Source organism: Calliopsis andreniformis, chromosome 6 (assembly GCF_051401765.1).
Source record: "Calliopsis andreniformis isolate RMS-2024a chromosome 6, iyCalAndr_principal, whole genome shotgun sequence".
Lineage (NCBI taxonomy): Eukaryota > Metazoa > Arthropoda > Insecta > Hymenoptera > Andrenidae > Calliopsis > Calliopsis andreniformis.
The window spans coordinates 5,796,459-5,820,953 of NC_135067.1; the positions used below are offsets into that span (position 1 = coordinate 5,796,459).

Consider the following 24,495-nt stretch of genomic DNA (forward strand, 5'->3'; position numbering starts at 1 on the left):
ATTATCAAATATTCAAATATTTAAATATTCATACTTTTTAAATTTCAAATATCCAAGTATTAAGAATTTCAAACATTGAGAATTTTTTTTGCATTCAAATTTTCACTTAAATTTTTGAAATTTTTATTTATTCTAATTTCTGAACTCCTGGAACAAAATTTCCTATCTCCTCACAAATGATTGAACTACATTCTTTAAAAAACGTTCCAAAACTTCGATATAAAATTTGAAAAAAATAACTGTATACATGTCACTCTTCGAAATAATAAAAGACTTGAATATACGAAACGCTAATTAACCTAAAAATAACTGTTACACTTTTCTCATAAAATATTAATTCTGTACTAGATATCGACTTTGGTGTCAAGGGGTTAATTAGGACAAGTTCCGATGCACCACAACTGACAGTTTTCCCCAAACTGCTTCCTTATTCTGTCCTATCTCCTCTAATTATCCGCTTCCTATCAAGTTTGCATGACATCGCAGTAGCACTTGCATCAGTCTCGCAACAGTACACGATGTAAGCTCGACAAACATTTAAATTTCAACCTCATAACGAGAAAACGCCACAATCCAACACGGATGTCGTTGACCAAATGCAAGCCATCTGCGAGAGCAAAAAGCAGTGGCGTTCAACTGTCTGCATGTGCTGACGTTCGTCAAGCCACCCATTATAGCTTCATTAACGTCACTGTCGATTTGTTGCTTTATCAGCGACGCGTGAATCGAAAAATCAACCTCCACGAACAGAAAGATGCTCTCGACAATTCATTTTTATAGAGAACACTGCATGGCACGTATTTCTTGACAAAAATCTAATTTTTCAGTTCTAACATTTCCACAAAGTCATATTTTCTTTAGAATGGTATGCAGCCATCGAAACTTCAGAATCTAAATATACTAATGTTGTCAAATAATTATGTGACCGATGATAGTGATTCAATATCAGAGGTCTTGTACTGTTGATTATTCATCTCAGAACTGTAGTGTAAAACTGTTCCCAAGAAAGTTCCATTAAGTCGAAAGTAGAGATAATTATTTTAATTGCTCATGGAACATCAGAATAGAGGCATGTATTACCCTTTAATGCATTTAAACGGGTATACTTAAATTACTTATTGTTAATTGTAGTGCTAGCAGTTTTTGTAAGTCGTTACGAACAATGCTGATTCTAGAGCTATTTAAAGTTTGAAATGGTTTTTAACATTTAAATTACCAAAGCTGAAGAAATGATTGGTAAGATTATTTTATTTTTTATCTATTTCTTTCTCAGGTAATGCAGAATTAAACTAAAAACATGTTATTCCTGTGAGTTGTATACTTTTTCAAAAAGTTGTAATTTTGGTACAGTAAAAATAGAAATACATTAAAGCCTCTATAGTTTTTGTGTTAAAAAATTGAATAAAAATGTATGATATTGTTCTCAGTTTTTATAGTACACAATTGCTAAAAAAAATTGCATAGGTAGGTAGTTCTTGCTGCAAATTTTTTAAATATTTTGAGTTCTGTAATGACTGTTATTTCGTAAGTTAGAAAGAATTGTAAAATAATTTAAGGCGACGAATTTTCAAGACTGCAGTTACACTCATGCAGTTAATTCTTCATCGAAGTTTTATCTGTAATATATACTCTATCTTTTGACCCACAATTATCAACAGTAACGTCTACATCTGCATTAGGAAAGATATAAGTGATGATGAAGAAGCTCTGATAAGAATAATGGAAAATATGAAAAGAGAATGTATCGATGCTTGATTATTTCGGCAATTTAGACTCAAACTCTATCGAATTAGGACATCTGTATATTTCATTCTATTTCAATATAAACTAAAGGTCCTTTTCGTCTTTTATTTTTCTTTATTTTAACTAGAATAATTGCACTCTCTAAACACAATTCACTGCAACTGATTGAATTTAAATTTCACTTGTAGAGTTAAAAATAAATTTCCTTTCAGAAATTTTTTTATCAATTTTGGCCAAGAAATGGTCTTTTCAGCCCGCTACACACAGCCCAAGCCGACTCGTTCTCAGCTCCCCACCCACAAGATAGGCGAAGCGTAACATTACGTAAGAACGCCGACAGAGAAAGTAAGCGATCGAAGTAGCAAAGAGCAAGATGAATTTTTTCTATAGTACCTCAGCGAAAAAGATCTCCTGAAAAACTTAATTTCCTCTTATATCGATCCAGGTATCGAGGCCAGGAGGATGGACGTCGGCCATCTTATTATCAGCCGCTGCGTGGTCGTTCCGCGGCCCTCTCGCTCGCTCGTTAATACCCACGCTAAATTCGAACTCGGCGCAAGCGAGGCGAAAAGAATAGCTAACGCAACAACGGATACAAAGCGAACGGTATTTCATCGGTTAATGGTTTCGGCGCATGCTTTCTCTTTCTTCTTCCCCCCCCCTGCTCCCGCCTATGTTGTTTCTTCTGCGGCTTTGATAGACCGTCGACGCGATGGCAAGCTTCGTCGAGCCAAAAAAGATATGCACATGCACGTGCACGTTTAGGCGAGCAGAATTCTCTGGATGAACGAGGAGAGAAAGGTGAAACAGATCGAACGATATGTCTCGCGAAAAAACAACGAGCATCGAGAGAGGAGGAGGGTGGAGGACGCGGGGGCCTCGGAGTAGAAGAAATACAGGACACGGCGTTCCCACATCTTCTATTCGCTGCAGCCACAGGCACGAGGAGAGCGAGGCACATCCGCGTTTCACCGTTTCGTTCATCGACGGTCGTGTTACGTTATTACGATTAAAGCTGCCCGAGTCTGATGCTTTCGAAGCGCTAGCTAAGCTCGAGTCACGACTTGTCGAAGCGATGTCTCAATTTGGTCGAGCTTACGTGTATTTAGACAAAGTGGGGAAGGGTCCGTGGATATCTTAATGGCTTCCTCATTAAATAGTTCAAAGGGTTACTGATAAGGGGAAAAGGGAAAAGAAAATTTGCTTAATCGTTTATGCTTTAAGTGTTTGTAGTGATGAGGAGACTATGGATGTAAAATGCAGATACAAAAGTGGGAGAAATGTACGTAGGGACTATACAAAAAATATGCGAATAGTAAGTTATAAACTATGTATGCAAGATGTGCCTATAGTTATGAGTTATTTTGTTGTCCTTTTACTTATCTTAAAATGTGTTACAATATATATACATGGTATTCGACAACAGGTGTCAGAAATTTTAAAGGATGATTCTACGCGTTAAAATAGGACAAAAATAAAAAATGATGAAATTAAGTTTGCAGCTTCGTTTCAGAGTTATTATCAGAGTTAGAACTTTGAAGGTTAAAGAATATCTAATTTAACGTAGCTATTTCTATTGCTATTTATATTTCTAATAAATTTTTGAAGAAGTATACAATTTATAGATATAATATTTAGTTACATATTTTTTAGTTGTACTCCTTAATTATTTAATTCTGTAAAAAATTAAAATATTTGTCAAAAGTACGGCTCTCTTGGTTTATCATTAATTGTTGCAATGCAAACACGTTTAAAATTCACTGAAATGTGCCTGACTTTTGACTCATTTTACTGTCAACGTGCATTAGTCAAATCAAACACAGCGAAGTCAGTAGAATAAGTCTTAAGTAACACATACCTCACTCACGTGTATTTTAGACGTTTTCTTATAATCAGCACTAATAACTCGAAAACGAAACCTGGAACCTGAAACACAAATTCATTTATTTCTATTTCTGTCTTACTTTAGCGTACGAAATCACCCCTTAAAATTTGTTACCCCTTTCGTCGAAAACCCTGTATAATAATTGTATTTTCAAAACTTTTCTACCGTGAATCGCTCCATTTATCTAAAAAAAATTAATTTGCAAACAGAAAATAATCGTTTTCCATTACATAATAGAAGTCTGTCGTAAGGCAAAACGACCTAAGTCACATGGTTTTCTTTTCGAGACATTGGTGTGTAAAGTTTTCAGTTTTAATACTGCCTTATGGACTTGTCTTCTTGAACCCTTATATTAGGTGAGAAATTCTTTTAATGTCCTTTTTTTCTTTCTGAAAATATAGATTTTCGAGATGTCAATTAAGACATCATCAATTTACATCTCAAATTTACCTTACAACCACAGAACTATCACGTACTCAAACGTACTCTAGTATTCTGCTGAAATGTTCTTTGGTCATTTTGCAGATGTACGATTCAAGATTTTCGCAATATTTGGTAGCGAATCCTAACTAAGATTCTTCATATGATAAGATTAAAATTTTTTGCTTCATTTTTTCTTTAATAATGTGCAAGTTGACTAATAAAACTTGACAACGCAGTCACACTAGCGCACTCGAGACTTCAGCGTGTAATCAAGAGACCCATCGACCCCTTCTACTCATGTCTAGAGGAAATCTGCTTAACAGAGATTGTCATGATCATGAGGCGCTTAACGTACAATAAATCAGCTTTGAAATACAGTGTTGTGTGGTAAAAACCTACTAAGAAACAATCTTATAAAATCTCTATATAGAATCATTGCCTTTGTAATTATAATTAAATGAATTAATCTTGATCATCAAACAATCGCGAACCCAAACAATTTACTAGATTCATAATTAATACACTGACACCACACTCCTCTCTAATTCCACATAATTAGGATAAGATTACAAAAGGCTGCTAAGTTTGCGTGGTTGACCTATAATTCCATTCATCATCCATTTTTATATGATTCCATTCTATCAATTATATACACTAGTTCCAATATACCTGTTACACCTAAATTTCAATGACCAAGCCCCACTAATTGAGCCGTTCATTTACCAAATCGATCAACTCCACAAATATTTATATTGATTTTAAAAACAGAAAGTTAAACATCAATTAAGTACTTTTCCACTAAAATTTAAAAAAAAATTCAGAAAACTAATCTAGAGTTAATTACTTTGGCTCACGAATAGCTGAGTGTAATCTCAACAGTATGTATAACCTAAATCTATTGAAACCTATTCGAACTCCAGCTCTCTCCTGCAACATCTCGACCTGTTACGCGAAGACCATTATGCAGACCTCAAACTCCATTACAATTCAAGCATGCATTATTGTATTCATTATTCTCCAAATCGTCACGTTTCTTCAAACTTGGTCGCGCCCGAGCTAATTCAGATCCTCAAGGTTCTCTGCTATCTGAACAGCTCTAATTACAAGCTCCTCGCTCTCACTCGCATAACTCGTCGCCGCGAGTTGCTGAATCACAAGCGAACGACCGTTTTTACGATCGTTCTTTCGTTCCTTCCCTGGGAATCTTCGACTGGAACACGGACGAATCGCTTTCACGAAAAAGAAACGCGGGCAGCTCTCCGCGGAATGGAGGCAGCCGCGGCGGCTCGAGGGAAAATCAAATTAGAAATAAACCGGCCAGCGCGTTTGGGCTCGATTTCCCGCGCTCGAGTCGGCGAGGGCACTCGACACTATTCACGCGTAAACAAAACTCCAGCGGCATCGTGGCTACGAAAGAAGCTGTCTGCTGGATGCGTATTCAGACCGCCACTCGATACATGCTACGAAACGTGCACCTGCGTTTACCGTGGCAACGAAAAAGCTCAGCTCCCACCCGAACCGCGCATTAGCCCCACGCGAAAGCGAGCGTGTTCGTTAAATGCGCCAACGTAAAGGATGCTGCCTTAGACATCCGTCGAATGCTCGGTTACCTTCTTTAAGGAAGGATATACAATTGGAGGGGCCGAGACAGTAACAAGCTTCTTTAATTCTTTCTTTCTTTTTTTCTCTCGTGCTTTTTTAGGAAAAAGAAACAGAAAATGTGAAGATCGTTGTACGTATACAGGGTGGAGCGTTTAAATAGGAACACCTGAATATCTCCGTTATTTATTCATATTTTTAAATGGCATACTATAACTTCTTTTTGATATCCTTGTAGGGTAGGTGTTCCAATTAGTGTCACGTTCAGCTTATCGTGTAATTCTATTTAACTATTTTAGGAGTTGTTTATCAACCTATAAATCGTTGTGGTTTGAAGCATAATATTGCTTAGTATCTTTTTTATAAAAGAATATTTTTATAGACGTTAAATATGATATATTAATAATTAAACAATTGAAAATGTACAAAGAAGTGCAGTGTCCCTATTACTGTTAATTGAAAAATCGTGCCTGTATACCTGCTACCATAATTCTCAGTCCCACTGACTTTGATTCGATGACTGACAGCCCCTACTATTGATACGAAAACCTAATTACAGATTATCCCTATTAAACGTAAGTATATATTAAATGACAAAAACAATTAATAAATTTAAAAAACTTACGAGTACAGGAATTAGATAGTTATAAAATGCTACTTACATGTGTTCCTTCAAACAGTGCAACTTTGTTCTGAAGATATTTTTCATAGAATTATAAATGATGGAGATATACAGGTGTTCTCATTTAAATGCTCCACCCTCTTCATTTCTTTCTAGTTTAGTCATAGCTTTAGGCACAATAATTAATTCCTTACATAGAAATATTTGTATAAGGTGTTTCAGATCTCAGCCGACAAAATTTTCCAACATGTTCAGGAAATCATTTTAAGCAAAAAAATATTATATACACTATGAGTCGACTTGTCTTCATTTTCAAGATATGGAAAGGAAAGTAGTATAAACCACAAGTAATCAGACGCAGTCAAACAAGTTAACTTTTAATTATAACATTTTATTTGAAACCACGTTTTACACTGATTTGTATTCATTTAGACTGACAAACTAATTGTTCAAAGTGATCACCTCTTGTTTGTATGCAAGCAAGTAAGCGTGTTTCCATGGATCACATGTACTGAATATTAAAAGCAGCTTCACTATCTCTGTTTACACGCGTATATCTCGAAAATGAAACCGAATCAACCCAAGGTGTATCTAATATTTTTGCTCAGGATTACCCCCCGAACATGTTGGCAAAGTTTGTAGCTTGAGATCTAAAACACTGTGTATATTCCAGTTATAAACGCTAGACTTTACATATTTGAAGGGGAAAACTAATAGTTTCTAGAAGTAAACTAATAAATGTTATTTTTAACATAGCTATCTTTTAAAAAGTTAATTTGTATGTAAAAGGTATTCTTTGAATCGTAATTTCCATTTTCAGATATACAAATTTGCAGTTCTTATGTTATAGAAAAACAACTAAAGAATTAATTCGTTTTTTACACTGAGACAAAACCTATAACTACAATGTATTTCAAACATTTCTGTGTAAGAAAATGTATTATTATACTTAAACATATAATTAATGAAAAAAATATATAGGTATAATAATATTTTAAATACCATCTACTCAAAAACGAAAAAGAATTAAGAAATATCGTTTTTGTTTCAGTCTCTCCAACAGTATGTTCAACAAAATGTGTTAAGAATTGTAAGGGGTGATTCTATATGATAAGATAAGACGAAGATGAAAATAGACGAAAGGATGTTTCAAACTTCGCTTCCGAAATATTCGAATTGAGAAAACGCCTGAAATACGTGTAAAATGTGTCTGACTAGGGACTTATTCTACTGCCGACGAGTACTAACTACTAATCAAGTCAGACACAATGAAGTTAGTAGTGAAACATATTTTGTACGAATTAAAGAGCTCATAACAAAAGTGACCCATATCAATTTTTGTCTTTTTCTAGGGTACTGAAAAAGTACTGTAACATCTTTTATTCTAGTTCAATTGATTAATCCTTTTAGAGTTAGTGTATATTACAATATACACTGTCTTACTATTACGATATTTGACTTGAAATGTTAAAACTGTGAGTGCAATCATGTACATCCCTTTCCTTTTCTTCTCCTGAAAAGTCAGGTCTAAAAAGGTTAATGTCTCTTTAACAAAATATTTGTCATAATACGTATACTGCGTTTTTGATGAGGATAGATTTCATTATACTGTAAATCTCGTTTATAGCCTCTTTTAAGGCAGTTCTTGCCGAAATGTGAGCCTCTGTTCATGTATATGGACTCTCGTTTAGTTCTTACTAACAAAAATTGTAAAATTTGACAAAGGCTGTTTTTATTACGAGCTTTTCAATTTCAGACGTTTCCTCAATAAATCTAAAATAATAAATCTGAAACGAATCCTTCCACGTAATTTCGTCATGCTCGATTTTCGTTCTTATCGCTCATTTCCTGCAATAACGAGATAACTTAAGGAATAACTATTTTCGAGTTATTAGTACAATAAAAACAGGTCCTCGCGTGAAATGAAGTTATTGCTTCGTTTCACGAAAAATTATGATTGTTGAGGTACTGCAGTAAATGAGCAATATATCCTCTGTTAAGGATGCTTTGTTCCTCCCCACCCCGTCAACCAAGCCATTGCGAACGCCGTCGATGACAAACGACCCAGGCATTTTTCTGTTTGCTCCCCGCGCTTTCGTCGACGACGACATTTCTGCGTCTTAAAAATTCGGTCTATGCTCTTTGTCCGAATTTTAGCCTTGGAGTTCTGCAAAGCGCTCCCTTTCCCTCTTCGTCTCCACGCCCGTCTACAACGCGGTAGCACGTTCTTCGGCGTCGACGTTTCAACGTTGACCCAGAGATTGAGGTTGCGACGGAGGGATTCCTCTCTAAGGGACACTTGGTAGATTCTGTCGAGCTTCCCTTAGCGAGGTAGGCGAATTTTTTTCACGCTTCACTGGGCTTTATGGTCGAGCCATAAGAGCGGGAGAGTGAATCGAGAATGAGGGAGAAGGAGGGACGAGGCGTCTGAGAACAATGGAGCCATAAAAAGGAAGGTCGCTGTAGAGTGTATATTAATAAGTGTAACAAGTTTCATGTTCCTCGTTAGAGCTTCATAGAAATGGAATCGATGAATTTCTGACGCTTTTCTGATGAAAATGATACCAAACACGACGTTATTTAAAGTATCTTTAACCCTTCAATGACAACGTATTTTTGCCTGGAAAAAGATTGTACAAATGGAAATGAAAATTACGTCATTAGAAAGCACGCGTTTTTTAAGTGAAATGATTCGTGCATATGTTATAATGCACGAAGTATTGTTTAAAAGAATTGTCTAGTTGGGTCCTAAAATGGACCCTAGTATGGTCCATTTTATTTATATTTAAAAATGATGTAGGAAAAGATGGAAGTGCATACGAAATACAGATCCCGTCGTTGAGGGGTTAATAATACGGTTAGTCTCTGCAATATGTAAATTAGTTGAACAAGTAGCAACGCTAGAAATAATAGGAATAGATTGAAATACGTTATATTTTGGTACCATGTTTATTGGAAAAGTGTTATGAATTCAGTGAAGTCACTCCTTTCTGAATAACTAGTGAAAAATGCAAACCTCGATATTTTCACGAGTGAATGATCAATTCTAACCTCACTTTTTGTGGCTCTGTTGCACTCGAGCGTCAAGCACTCGTAAGCAAAGGGTCTTGCAGCCCAGTAAATATTTCAACGTGGCGGAAATGATTCTTCTATCGAGATAAAACTAAAATTTTTGCAATGCAAGCTGTACCATTTCATAAATAGCAATCGAAGTCTATAGCAGAAACTTTTATTTTATTTTGCAAAAATAAGCTAAGGCGTAATGGGATTAATTTGTAAAAACCTCTGCTATAAACTTTGATGGCCATTCGTGAAATACTGCACACAGACACTCAATAATTATAAAGATTTAAATAAAATAAGTTATCTAACTTTGTTATAGGAATATTGTGAACATCAATTCTCCTCAATGAAGTGTCTTTAATATAAAAAACGTTTGTTGTATTGAGGATTAATGTGTTGGACTTCCATTATCTATTAAAATTTTTCTCAACTTGATTTTTAAGAAAGGTAGAAAAGAATATTTTCCCCGTGGATAATAGAATTTCAAATTTTAATTCTCAGCATATCTCTGTATATCTCCAGTTCAATTGGCTCCCCGCGTTATGATCATTTTATTTAAAAATGTCTCCAGTTATTGTATGACTAGGTGTAATCAGTAATGGTAATGTAGTCGTAGTGATGTTTATGATGATAATAGCACAATTACATGATCTACAATATTTGAGTTCAACAATTTTAATATATTAATTGGGTCGGCCTTTAATTATTTAAAAAATTTTCTGGTACGTTTAAAATATTGAATATTTGAAAATCATTGTAAATGAATTAACTCACTTTGCCTACAGTGTACTATAAATATAAAGGTTCCTAGCTATCAAATTTTCACAATGAACGATTTTTATTTCGTACAATATAGAGGTATCTTAAAATCTCTGAAGAGGAAGGAAAATTTGTTGAAACTGAGAAAAAGTGATTTAATTTTTTAAATTGCACGACATATCATTTATTATACATATAACGAAATTTTCACCCCCTTTTTAAGATATCTCACGTTAAGCATTATAATTTGTAATTTATCATACCTTCATATCTTCATTACTAGAAATTTAGTCACAACAGGCACTAACCTAATTTCCTTGCTTAATAGCTTAATCATTTAGATCTTAAAACTTGAGTATTTATGTCTAACATTCTACAAGTTGCAATAGGAAACAATACACCACTGTTTTACCAAAATCAAAATCAAAATCAAAATCAAAATCGAGGAGAAACAAATTCAAAACTTCCTTCAAGAGAATAACATTACTGCAGATACGTATATACTGGGACATGATTATTAATATTTCAACACAGACCCAAACATGACGCTGCAGAAGTGGTCCCCATTCACGCCTTAAGAACACGTTATGCGCAGTAACACGTCGGAACCGGAAGTGCCGATAGAAGCTCTCCTACGTGATTGGCACGTGACCGTTACTCGCGAACAACACCAGAAGAAAACGGAGCATCGACTGCATCCTGTGGCCTTCGGTTGAAACTTGAACGTGTAAAGAATAGAAGGAGGGCAGTAGGAAGAGGACAATTTCGGCAAGAGGGAACTGCACCTAATAATAACCAGCAGACCCAAAATCTCCGTCGGTTCCACGTGCACGCGCTATTTTGTCGCGTCGACCCAATGACCTAATGACAGGCAACCAGCCACACACAGCATGCAATAACGTTCCTCGTTCCAGTTTACCAACCTTTCTCTAATCGATCGAGCGTAATTGCTAAAAGCAACGACTTCGCAAGCGTCCGTGCAAGCTTCGCCCCGAAATCGATGCGCTTCACTTTGCTAATAACATCTTTGTCAAACGTCACTGTGCGCTTGTTCAAAGCGGGGCAAACCCTTAATTGCTCGCGTAGTATGGCAAATATTTCCAAATAGTTGTAACAGATGTGGCGAAGATCAGAATACTGATACTGATTTCATTTTTAGTGGGTATTTAGTATTTAAAATATCTATGGATAATTTGGAGAGGTTAATATAGCAAAAAGATTATGAAATCTCGGTGAACTACTGTTAACCCTTCAAGGATTTCCATTTTCTTCTACATCACTATGAAATATGTATAGCATGTACTGTAGCATGGTTCTGTTTAGAAAAACTTGTAAATAATCGTTCAATAATTATACTATGCATATGAATGATTTAACTTAGGAAAACTAAACTGTGAACTTTTGTACAAGTGCATATTTTCGAAAATACTGTGAGGAAATGGGACCTAAATAAAAATTTAAATAATAAGTATACATAATTTTTTACATGTTTAAAATTTTCATAAGTACATGGAAGTCTCATTGCATAGTGCTCCTGCAGTAGAAAATGTAGAAATACATTGTCAGTAAAGGGTTAATCGTTTTTTATAATAAGAACACAGTGATCTTGCCACATTCTAATACATACTGACACTATGCCAGCTGAGAGATAAGTATTTTTTTATTACGACTAATTAACTTTATTTTTCAAAATTTTTTATTCTGACTTTATGACTATTCTGAACACTTAATACTCCTTGGGTCTCATTGTTAGTATTAAAATTAATTTTAAATGAATCTATCCGCCTAAACAAGTATTTTTTCAGATAGCTTTTTTTACATACCCTCACATCTTATAATATTTCAACTACATACAAACACATATATATAGTTCTAACGAGTACACTGCATCTTATAACTACCAGCTTGAAGTATCTAAATCGTATGTCGCGGTTTATTCGCTCTTGAAAATGTCAAAACCTCGAATTTGGTATTAAAATATTACAAAATATTTAGCCTAATATAATTTCAATCACAAGATACAAGAACTAAACCTTCTACAGTGGTCATATAATTCTGAAACGCAGTAAACCTCTAGATATGTACCTATACGTATGCATATAAAATAGCATTTCAGTAGATGATGTGGTTCTCTAGTATTGCTAACAAGCGAAACATGGCTACTAAAACAAGATTTACCCACCACTGTCCTATAAAATTGACTCGCGAGAGATTAAACAAGATCTCGTTGCAATAATGAAACTCTGAACTTGAAAAATCGAGCAAAGAATCGTTCGAAACGTACGCGAGTAATTAAGGGTTCAAGGTGTCAGGGAAAAGCGAAGTGTATCGTACCTTAACTGATCTGCGCTCTGCTCGTGGGATCCATGGTTGCCTCGGAAAAACGCCGTTCTGGAATAGAAAACGAAAACCTCCGATTAGACGTGGCTCGAGCGAGACGCGAAAAGCGAGTGTCGCGGGCGATTAACGGGAAACGAAGAGAAGGAGAGCGATGGAGGGCTGCGCCGAGACCGTTCTCTATCGATAGCGAAGCTTAACGAGCGTTGCCGCGGGCAACGCGAATGGTGTACGCTCGGCTCAATGACAGTTTGCGTTAGAGGGTAACAGATGTTGGGTACACAGGGTGCGCGCGCTCAAGGACAAGGGTCAGAGGACTTTTTGTCCTCTGCAACCGACGCTTTACGGGCTTTCCAGTTCTATTAGACTGCCATTAAACGCGGCACAGTCGAGGCACTGCAGTTGGTAGACCTATCACATTGCGGGGCTTGACGTTGGATAGGTATCGACTCCGTGAAACATCTATGAATCGTTCAGGTCGATTATAGATAATGGAAAATTGACGAACATGAAACAGAGGGTAATCGTTTCAGTGCCAAAGAGTGGCTACCCAGATAGCACACGTCTTGAAGGCGTCTATTTTATGTCCATTTTATGCCTGAACGTTTCACGACATAATTTGGATGTCTTAAACTTAAGTGCACGTCTTAGAAACATCTGAAATTTACGCCCATCGGATGCTTTAGACACAGTACATGTATGCATTATATCAATATATAATGGTTTCCAGCTTTTTTTTTAATCATGTCTCTTAATTTGTTTTTCTTAATTTTTCTTAATTTGCTTTTATTCCAATATGGTGTAATAAATTAATAATATCGTTTACTAAGATATTCATCCGTATTTCTGTGCTTTTGGATTAAAATTATTCTTGAAAAAAGAATTTTCGTTAAAAGTAATATTTCTTTGTAATCTTACACGTTAATCAGTACATTTAAATAAAAAGAATAATTCCTGAATTTATCTATAAAAGTTCTTTTTTTTATAAATAATGTTAATCTGAATGCACAGAATTAGCTACGATCACTAGAAATATGGACAAGTACTCTATTATTGAAGTTATGTAAACGAAGAAGATAATTTAGAAAAAGATCCAAAAACTTTGGGTCAATACTGCATACTTCTGTGTACAAGCGAAGGGGCTAAAAATGTTGAGAAATGCACGACGGTGAACGCGTAAACATCTCGCCATTAAAAACAGGTCCCACGCCAGAAATTCCTCCAAATTAAAACAATACCCAAGTGGCCAATTTCTGGCCACTCACCTATCCCCATGCACATCCACCTTCTCCCGTCATTGGCAGCCAAATTGTGTACTTAAATCCCCCATTACGCTGATGCGCACCAAGGGGCAGCACCCGCTTAATAAATAAATAAATAAAAAGAAAGAGCAGCGGAAGCGTTTCGGTTGGTCGAGCCGATCGTGCTTTACGCGCGACTAATTTTATCCGCTTCACGTCGGTCCCCGCGCCTGCTGACGCCGACACCGTGTAATTCGTCGTGTTGTATATATTTGTAATCCCCTGGCACGGTATCGCTGTTGAGATTTAGCGTACGCCGCGAACCGTTCAAGCGTCGCCAGTAGACGAGCAGGACGCTGCTGCAGCCAAATGATCCTTCGTCTGTTCTACGCGACAATAGGCGCGCGCCATGCAACGAGAGGCAGGGGACAAACGACAAAAGAATCGGTACAGGGTGGACCAAAAGTCACCTCCTTATTTTGGAAAATCGTACATTTTATTTGTAGTAGCTTTTGCATTTTTTCGTTTCTCAAGAATAAAGTTTGGCAATTGTTTGTTATAAGAGTCTCACCTTGGACTGATGATTTTCAAATATGAAGGGCGTTATATTGAAGAGCTTTTCTTTTGACAAAATTTGCAGATGGCTTTAAATTCTGATTTTTTTGTAATCTTCTTCCGACTTTTTATTCTATTTAATTAATCTTAGAAAAATTTGACTCAAGTAGCGATGGTACATTGAAATGCAAACTTTAATAGAGATCCCAATATTTTTTCTGATTTTTTGAAAGCTTAGGTCAGTAAAAGAAATAATCGCGGACAAAATAGATTCAATGTGCCCACGAAAGGTGGGAAAATTAAGTGTGTCGGAGCGTTAAGAATATTGGGATTTTCTATTACAACAAACTTCTGGAAAGAGTTATGTAATTATAAAAGAATTCCATAAAATGTTAATGAACCTTGTTTTATACCCCATTAGAGGAAATAATTCATTGAATATTTTACCAACGATATTAATTACTTATTCTTTCTTTGTCTTATAGCTTTATATTAATTTGTGTATTGTTCCAGATGCTATATTTTTCTATTGTGTTTCCAGAATTTCCTGGAATTTTTAAAAACTGTCTACAGTTATCAAAATAAAACATAGCGAAAACTCTTCTAAAAAATCTATATATATATAAATCTATATATATATAATTATATTAGGTGCACGTTAATCCTATAACAACTTAATAAAGTTGCAAATTTTTGTAAAAAAATGTTTTCTAATTTTTAAAATACTTCTATACATTGTAACAAATGTAAAATAGATGTTTTATTTTTTATTTTATTTTTATCAACCCCTTGTCATGTCTGAGTCTCACTCGGAATAAACAGATTGGCACTTGAAGCTATACTCGAGTCTCACTCGAGATGAACTATCAAAGGGTTAAAGTTATATACATTACAGTTAAATCAGATGTATCTTAAATGTATATCCGTAATAGAATTTGTAAGAAAAGCGATTTAGTACTGATAATTTACTTTGCAGAGTGATAAGTTCATTTAAAACAATAGGTGTTGAAATACTTTTAAGAGAGGGTGTGCGTTACCATCGTATGAAAACAATTGTGAACGTTTACTTCAAAAGCAGCTGTGCTATTATCTCCTCTCAACGTAAAATTGTCTCCCCTCAGAGACAATTTCGATGTGATTTTAACATTATAAATATTAAACTTCGTCTGTACCTTGCATTTGGGCGTTAATTGCCAGATTGATAAGTTAGTGATTATTTATATCGACGAGCTGAATCTAGAGCTATGCATGATACACAATTGTAGGTTATTAATAAATGCCTAAAAATAGTTTTTTATATTTTCAGTGTTACCCTATACATAAAACATTGAATACAATTTTCTCGAAATAATATTTTTCGAGTTAGCATTAATTTGCAAATCTAATGACTTGCAGCGCGCACGTTGTTCCAGGTTCCAGATCTGCTATTAAAATTAGTTAAAAATATGAAATGCTTTTTTTTAAATAATAAAAATTACCTACACTCTTCTGATGCTTCGTTATCCTGTATTTTAATATTCACCATTCTGGAATTTTTTGTCAGAGGTACAATGTTTAATCCGGTACCAGATCATTTTATGCCATTATTTACAGAGATGTAAAAGTTTACTTCAAATTTTTGTTCCTGGCAAAATTTAGGGGAGATATTAATTCCATCAGCTTTTTTAAATTATATTTTCGTCTCCATTAAAAACCAATGTCTAAAAAACGGCACTTTTTCAACATGTCAATGAGTGTGCTTCGTTCCGCGTTTTTCAATAAAACTCATGCAACGTCAACAGCTTCCAACTTTGGTCTGATAGAAATGTGCGATTTTTGCAAAATTCGACGAAGCTGCGTTTGCCCTTTTGGCAGAGGAAGCTTTCGAAATCTATTCGAAAATCTAAAAGTGAGCAGTTTTTTATGGTCTCAATTAGCAACTGCGTTAACGATCACGATGAGAAGTGAAAAAGGAAGAAATATAAAATGTTGTTTGTGCAGAGGATCGTATCTTTGTAAATGAAACGTTACTTTTTTCAGTGCACGATTTTTCCGCATGAATAATTTATCTCTTAGAGCGTGTGCACAGGGTGTCTAATATTCGTTGGAATATTTGCAGAGGCGACAGAAGAGTTCGGATGGAACGAAAAATGACCTATGACCAGTAGAGCTGAACTACTATTTGAATTACACAATTGCTGGCATTTGAAATACACAATTGCTAATCAAATATTTTTTAACAAATTTTTAAAAAATAAATATTTCAGGTAGATATTTTGGAAATAAATATTATATATTATTTATACTACATATTTTAAAGTAGATGTTTTATTGATACCTGAATAAATAGAAATTGAATAAAAATATGAATTAATTTTCGACAGCTCTTTAAATGAATATATCAATTATGTACATATCTTGTTAGTAACTTACATGAATTCTATGTAAAAATAGATATTTTATTGTCATTTGAATAAATGTTGTGGAAAATACATACGTGAATTTTAAACACATTCTACTTTGCTAAAGTATACTATTCAAATATTACTACAATAGCATAGTACAGATATCAATTAATTTATACTACGTAACATTATTTAAATTATACATTTAGAAATTAATTTGTGCTTTGTACATAAACAATTTTAATTTGTAAATTAAATATAATATCCACAACTTCTTTAAGTTAAAATCAATAATTTTTTCACTTTTTCCTTAAGTAATATTTTGTGTGCAATTTGTTATTTTCTATTATCGATATTTAAGTATGAGAAATGAAAAATAATAAATGCAAAATGAAACGAAACAAAAAAAAACAGCTATCTTCGATATCCATGCCGTTATTTGAAACATAAAAGTAAATATTTTATTTACGTCAGAGTAAAGTGAAACAATATTTCAATAATACTGACTAATATGTACATTCATTTTTTACCAGTTCCACTAAAATTGCCAATTCCTCCAGCTCTGCCACAGGCACTAAATTCAATTTGCTGTTATTATTGTATAATAATTGGAATAGAATACAGAGAAGAGAAGAGTAGAGAAGAGAAGAGATGTAAAAAAAGTCTTTAAATATCAGAAACTGTAAAAAAAAGTATAGACATTGTTGTGCATTAAATCATCAATGTATACTCTATCCGCGACATAGTTGCAATGATTTTAAAAATTTGATAATAGTGATAACGTTATACTTGTTTAAAAATTATTTATCCGAATTCTAAACATACAATGTTGGTACGTTTTTATTCGATTAAAAACGGGAAGAAGAAAAAATAAAATAACTTCAAAAAACGAGAAATTCGAAAGAATTTATAAAAAGAAAACATTATACTGGGATTCCTCGATATAATCTTGTGACTTGCTACGAGCAATGAGCTTATAAAGTGTAAAATTTACATTTTTGAAAATAACTAATGTGTCAACAGTTTATTCGTGTCTTCTGAGAGATAGAATGGAAAAAATGGTAGTAATTTCAGAAAAAAATATAATTTTTATGAACTTATGAAGAACAAATAGCCCATAAACAATCGATACGTTAGCAATATATAGGAATTGATGTATATTTAGTACTCAGTAACCACACAGATACGCATGTGCACATTTAATACACATAACGATACGTTACTATTAGAAATCAATATTATAAGTCAGAAATATTATACCCGTCATTGCTATTGGTTACCGATAGCTTTAACGTTTTCATTATTTCTCGCAACTAGCAAGTAAATTCTCTCAATTTTCTCCATCGCGAAGCATGTAATCCCCCACAGCTTTCCTTGTGCTTGTGGTATCGATTATACTCAGAAAGTCGCTGTGTAATTATCCCAAAGGGACAAAAACTAAATTGGATCACGTAGAGGACGAAAGTTCAGAACTACTTAGATCGCTTATTTTACAAGACAACCTTTTTCTTTACAGTTACAATCAAACTAATTGTAAGTGCCTATACAACAAAATGAGTGTAAAAAATATAAAAAAGGAAACGTACACTCCCGCTGAAAAGAATTACGATACCTACTATGTATTTCCAATAAATTTTCACTTTGCAGATTGAACTATCAAGACTCAATAGCTTCTCTTTATAAATGTCATTGCAAACATTTAAATCCACGACATTGTTAAATGTTTATTGGACATATCTTCGCTGTGGTTCATTCTGCTATTTTCAGACAACTTTTAAAAATACGTTTTTAATATTTATATTTATTTACATATATTTCAATATTTATTTTAGTATTTCTAATGAATTTTGACTTTGCAGATTAAACTATCAAGACTAAATAGCTTCTCTTTATAAATGTCATTGCAAATATTTAAATCCACGACGTTATTAAATGTTTATGAAACATGTCTTCGATGTAATTAATTCTGCTGTTTTCAGACAATTTTTAAAAATTGTAAGAAACTCTGAGAAATAATAAATACGTGTACGGTATACCATAAAAATTAATAGACAGGATGTTCAGAATGATAAAAGTAGCAATAAAAGTACGACGTAGGTACATGAAAGGAATATAATATCTTTGGTAAGATGTTTAATAGATTATTTACTGAATAGATGCATACCATAATATGATATGTAAAAAGACGCTTAACGTTCAGTGATATTTATGGATGGTTTCATAACTTTTTTTAGATACATATCTGTTGTGATCAGGCAAGCGTTTTAAAACTTTCGAACGGGGTACTCTAAGTATACTAAAAGCTTCTGTTTCATGTCTTGAATCGTTCCTAACGTCAACAAGAGCTATCGACCTCCTTTCCTTTATTTTATTATTCTACACCGTACGTATCTGTCATAGTATTCGATATAATTGTATAGTTTGATATTACCTTTTGGATTGATTTTTATTTCATTTTACCATAATACTTGTTATCCACATTTCTGATTCCTTAATATTATACAGGATATTCAACAGTAGACGTCAGAAATTTTAGGGAGTGAATCTACATGTCAAAATAAAACAAAAATAAAGAATAACAAAATTATATTTAAAGCTTCCTCACAGAGTTACTAATTGATGAGAAAACGCTTGAAATGTGTCTGACAGGTCTGACTGGAGACTTATCCTACTGACTTCCTTATCTAACCTATCTACTGCGCGTCGACAGTAGAACAAGTCCCAAGTCAGACACATTTCACGCACATTTTAATCGTTTTTCGTAAAACATTAAATCTTTCGTCATAACACTTAAAATTAACTAGCATTAAAACAGCAACAGGAATGTCTAAATTAAATTAAATGGAGCAACCTCTCACACAAGCTAATTTCCGCCACCAAGTACCCCTTCAACTTTCGGTGATGCCTTGAATCCTTGAATGCATTAAAGCACTTAAGCGGAAATCCTTCAACTCTACCTATTAACCATGCAGTACACCTTTGGTCGTTTAACGCGCGACCTCCAACTTTCATGTATTTACAGCGAAAGGGGGGGGCTAACGAGACCCTATCGCGGTCTCGTCGAAGCCAGGCCCAAGAAGGAGATTCCCCTGGTTCGGTTTCAGGCACAAGCACGCGCGCGTAATGCTCGTTGCGAAACAGAAGGATACAGGGTCCGAGCGCGCTAGCGCGGCTGCATCCAAGAATAGCCCGAGCGAATCGGGTCACGTTCAATGCTTGTGTTTTTTCGCGCGAGGAACGGGCGACGACGCTCCGCGTGCTACTCGATCACGGAGCGAAGGAACGCGCACACACGCGCGCCACTTTCGATTTTCCTGCACTGTCAGTCGCGTCCGGTGGCATCGCGTGTCGTCTCGACGGAAATCCATACGCAAAACATACGTTTGCGCAGTTGAAACCCGAATGCGACTGACGGTGTAAAAGCGAACGAGCATTTCACCACTTGCATCTTTACACGGTATGGCAAGTAGAATGGGCCCGCGACTCGTTAACAGTAACGAGCTTTTGTAGAAAAGATATGGCTCTACAGGCGGTTCGTGTATGAATAACTAGCAATTAATTAATATTTACAGTAGTATGAATAACTAGCAATTAATTAATATTTACAGTAGTTACTCGATGGAAACTGGCGTTTCAGTGCGTTAACTACAGAATTTGTGGAGAATAGGAAGTGTACGCGTATATTAGTCTTTTGTAGTCAGTTGAGCGGTTAAAAAATTATTTGTCTTTTGGCAAAGATGAATATCGTTTATGAAAAACAATTATATTGGCTACAGTCTCACAATTTGATAACACCATTATTTACAGTAATTACTTGTAAACTCGCGTTTTAGTACGTTACCTACAGAATTTGTAGAGAATAAAAAGTACATGCTAATAGTCTTTTGGAGTCAGTTGATCAGTTAAAAAATTACTAGTCTCTTCTCAAGTATGAATATCACTTGGGTAAACAATTATTTTCGTTATAGTCTCGCGATTTATTACCAGAAAGCGAGATTGTATAAAATGAGACATCTTTTAACGTATTTTGATGATCACAATTCAAAACTCCCTCGTCGGGGAAGAAAGTAAAACAAGCAACGAAAATAATCTCAAGGAATAACTTTAATGTATTTACTTGAAACAAACTTGCGATTTAATTGAGAAAGTGTTGTACTTATAGAAAATTGGTAACTTCTTTATGAACTTAAAGTATATGTTGATAACTGATTCATGTTTTATGATATGCGAATACATGTTACTTATAAAGAGGAAATAGAATACTCACTATAGTCTCATAACTTGTTACTAACTATGAGCTCCTATAAACTGGGAGACTCTGTTTCAAACTCGATTTATGCACCAATAATTGATTCTATCCTCGTCAAATAGGAAAGCAAAACAAAATGCGAGAACATTAAGAATCACAAAGTTCATCCGCTATAGTCTCGCAACTCGTTAAGTACTAACGCGAATCTGTAAAGTTTGAGATATTCATTTCTGAGATCGATACACCACTTACAGTCTCATGTTATAAACTGATGACTAGCTAATTACTGGGAACAAGTTACGAAACTATGACGAGTACAGATTATAAAGCACATTGATAACTGGTGTTTATCTTGTCGGAACTCGAAAGTGAAATGAGAGAAAATGGAACAATGTCGTGGAAAAATAAACAGCATAAACTTGAGCAAGTAAGTACTAAAGGATACAATGACGAGTCTATATCGAATACATAAATACTCGATTCTGTCCTCTACAGAACCATTGATGCTGCGATTGCTTTTCGACTTAAATATAAACAGCCTCTCCACAGAGAATCGAATACGAGAACGAGATAGAGACTCACGAGAAAGGCGAGAAAACGAGAGAAGCTACAACGCGACGCAACAGCAAAGGTTCAAGAAAGTATCGGGTTGCGTGCATGCAAATCCAATTTACAACCACGCCGAGAGGGCACAATCGTAGTCTCGGACAGATGAAAGGTGAATCACCGCGATTACGATAAGACGTCGGAGACGCGCGATCTGCACGTAATTGGATTACGTAAGCGAGCGTATAGGCTAAAAGGGAATTGCATCTATAAGTGACAGCTGACAACGATCGCGACGATGAGCCAGTCGAACAAACTTTCCTTTCTCGCTCCTCGCTACCTCTTCGCCAACGCTACCTTTTCTATCCCTCCCCCCTGCTCTTAACCCCTCTTCCCTTTTGCTCACCTCACCACCCACTGCCCCCTTCCTCGCACCCGTTGCCCTCAGTCACCCTTCTCTCCCCTCCACGCGCAGTTCTATCAACCCCAGACAGTTCTCAAACTTTCGTGAAATTAAAATGTACAATATGAATGGAGATACGATATGTAAGATAAAAAATTGAACTTGGCTTCAGAGTTATTCGAGCATTCGCAGCTTAAGAGTAAGAAACGCTTCAGCATGGGTCAGTAGACTCACTAGGGTCACGATCTCTAACGGCGGTCGCGGAAATCGCGAACCATCATCGAGACAAGATGAAGGAAAACAGTCGACGGATCCTCGCAGTTTTAACTTGGAGAAACACGGATGCGTCATTGGCGCGTTACGTCTGATCGTCGTTTTCCTTCGGTCGAATCGCGGAGGCGTGAAATTATTAGGCAAACAGAGTCCACGAACCTTGACACCGATCTACGTAGTGTCCTAGCTGAATGTATAATACTCGAGTATGATAGACTTCTTTCGGTGATGGATCCGCGTGGGCGAATTCTTAGTGTACGTCGAAATGACAGAGGAAATACGTGGCAATTCCTCTACCGATTTCTTAGTACTACAGCCTTTACTCGGTATAATCTCGCAATTCCTAGGAAGGAATTTATAGAACGTTGGAATCGTCTACCCAGGATTAATTCAATATTTCAGTAATTCACTTTGTTTCCTTAAATACTAGATTCTGAAACAGATTAATTTGTAACCACAGTGTTTACTAGCAATGAACTTGTAGCGAATATAAATGTTCTCGAGGTCGATTCATGTATCAATAATTCAGTTTTGCTTTCGTTGAATGTCAGGATGTGCTACTGATCGGTAGTCACAGGCTTCAGTCATTATAATCTCACGACTCATTACCAGAAAAAAGCTTATAGAGAATAGAAACTTTTAGAAACTCATTCAGTATCTACATACATCATTCATTTTTGTCTCCCTAAAGATTAGGTAGTACTACTATTTCGAGTGAACCTACAGTCGCCACTCGATATAGTCTCACAATTAGCAGCAACGAGTCTATAACGAATACAAAATACTAAAACTCAACTTACGTTACAGTAGCAATTAATTCGAGTTCCCCGAATTCCAAAAATTAAAAAAAAAAAAAAAAAAAAGCGAAAACAACGACGAGCCTATAACGAGTAAATACATCATTCCCCAAGTTCGAATAGAACGCGACAGCCATTTCCCGACATCCTTTCGAAATCTTTACACGATTATCGAGCGGCTGGTGTTTTGTTGCACAAAGCAAAGCGTGCCCCGTCGACTCGTCGCGTCGCGGCTCGTTCCCGACGCGACGAGCTCGCGACAGCATTCCTGCCCCCGTCTAAATAGGTGCGAACGCGTCAGGATGAGAAGTAAACATGGCACACCTTTTCAACGAGAGTCTCGCGCCTGGACAGCCCTTAGAACACGATGCGATAATCCAATATGGCAGAACGCACACATGTCAAAACAAATCACCGAGCGGCGCGGGACGACGCGACGGCGACAGTGGCGGCGACGCTGCACAACTTTCTGCACAAACACACGTTCGTACTTTCTCACTTCACCGAAACGACGGATCGATACAGTTTCCAAACAGTTTTCGTCATGCTCGGGGATGCGGCTCGTTCAAACGCGTGCAGTTGACACCGTGCCGATCCTCGATGGTCGGTGCACGAATAGCGATCGCGATCGCGCAATCGTGTCGCAGAGGCGCGCGTCAGCTGAGGACACCTCCGCGAGTAAACTCCGTGAGTGACTGGCAGCGCGAGCCGACGCGCGGCGTCCCATCGCGTTGCGTCGCGTCGCGTAGCGTCGCGCCACTCGACGGCGATTTCTTCGCGGCGACGGGAGCCGAGGGGCGCCGAGCGAGGCCACGGCGAGCCGAGGGGAGGCGCTGCTACTCTCGACGCCGTTTGTACGGGACCAGTGACGCTCAATTCGAACGTGGTGGAACGTAGGCCTCTTCTTTCGTGTTTCTGCCACTGTTTCCTTTTTTTTTTCCCTGCTTCTGTCGTATTTTCAGGGGTGAGACCGGTGCACTTGGGATCGATGGGATCGTTGAAAGGAAACCTTACTGCTGCGCGACGTTTTGAACGACCGTGAAGCAGTTTCCAGGGATAATTAATGGTCTCGTTGTTCAATCAGATTCGAGGCTGGGATAATAATGATGCGAACCTGTGCACGGAGGACGAGAAAAACTGTTTATCCCGTGGATTTCTTACTCATCGCTCTTTCGAGATTCTTTCTTTGCGTGCATGTGTAGATGCTATTGAAATTGAAGCTTCTTCGATGCAGGCGCCCTTCGATATTATTTTTTCCTACGCGGTATTCATTGCTTTTAGTTTATTCGATCCTTTTGAGATCGCTAGTTAGGTGGAGGATTTTATGTAGTTTTCGTTAGGTTTTGATTTTATCGAGATAAGACAATACAGTACCAAGATTACTCTTGGAATCTCGTGCAGCACTAGTAGGAGCCTTTTCTGTAAATCTGATTACGTTGTCTTATCGAAGTTCTGTTTCAGTTTTAGTTCACTGTGAAATTAGTTGTTTTTTATGGAGTTCAACATTTAGTCGCAATAAACCTGTGACGCGATATTAATCAGCGACTCGAGTTTATAAAGAGTAAAAGACATTCTGAGAACAATTGATGTATTACTAGTCTTTATCTTATTAAAAA

The 24,495-nt window shown here is 36.1% G+C and overlaps 1 protein-coding gene across 3 annotated transcripts in view; it reads right to left on the bottom strand.

Annotated features, from left to right (window-relative positions):
• Positions 1-23,549, bottom strand: part of LOC143180522 (uncharacterized) — a 125,987-nt gene extending 102,438 nt beyond the window's left edge. For 2 of the 3 annotated variants that reach the window (XR_013002143.1, XR_013002140.1), the window contains exons 1-2: positions 23,204-23,549; positions 12,429-12,485 (exon numbers count right to left, since the gene is read on the bottom strand). The gene's annotated coding sequence lies outside the window, so the exon portion shown is untranslated. The remainder of the gene's footprint in view (positions 1-12,428; positions 12,486-23,203) is intronic. The other variant, XR_013002141.1, reaches the window with a different exon arrangement.
• Between the last annotated feature and the right edge of the window lie 946 nt (positions 23,550-24,495).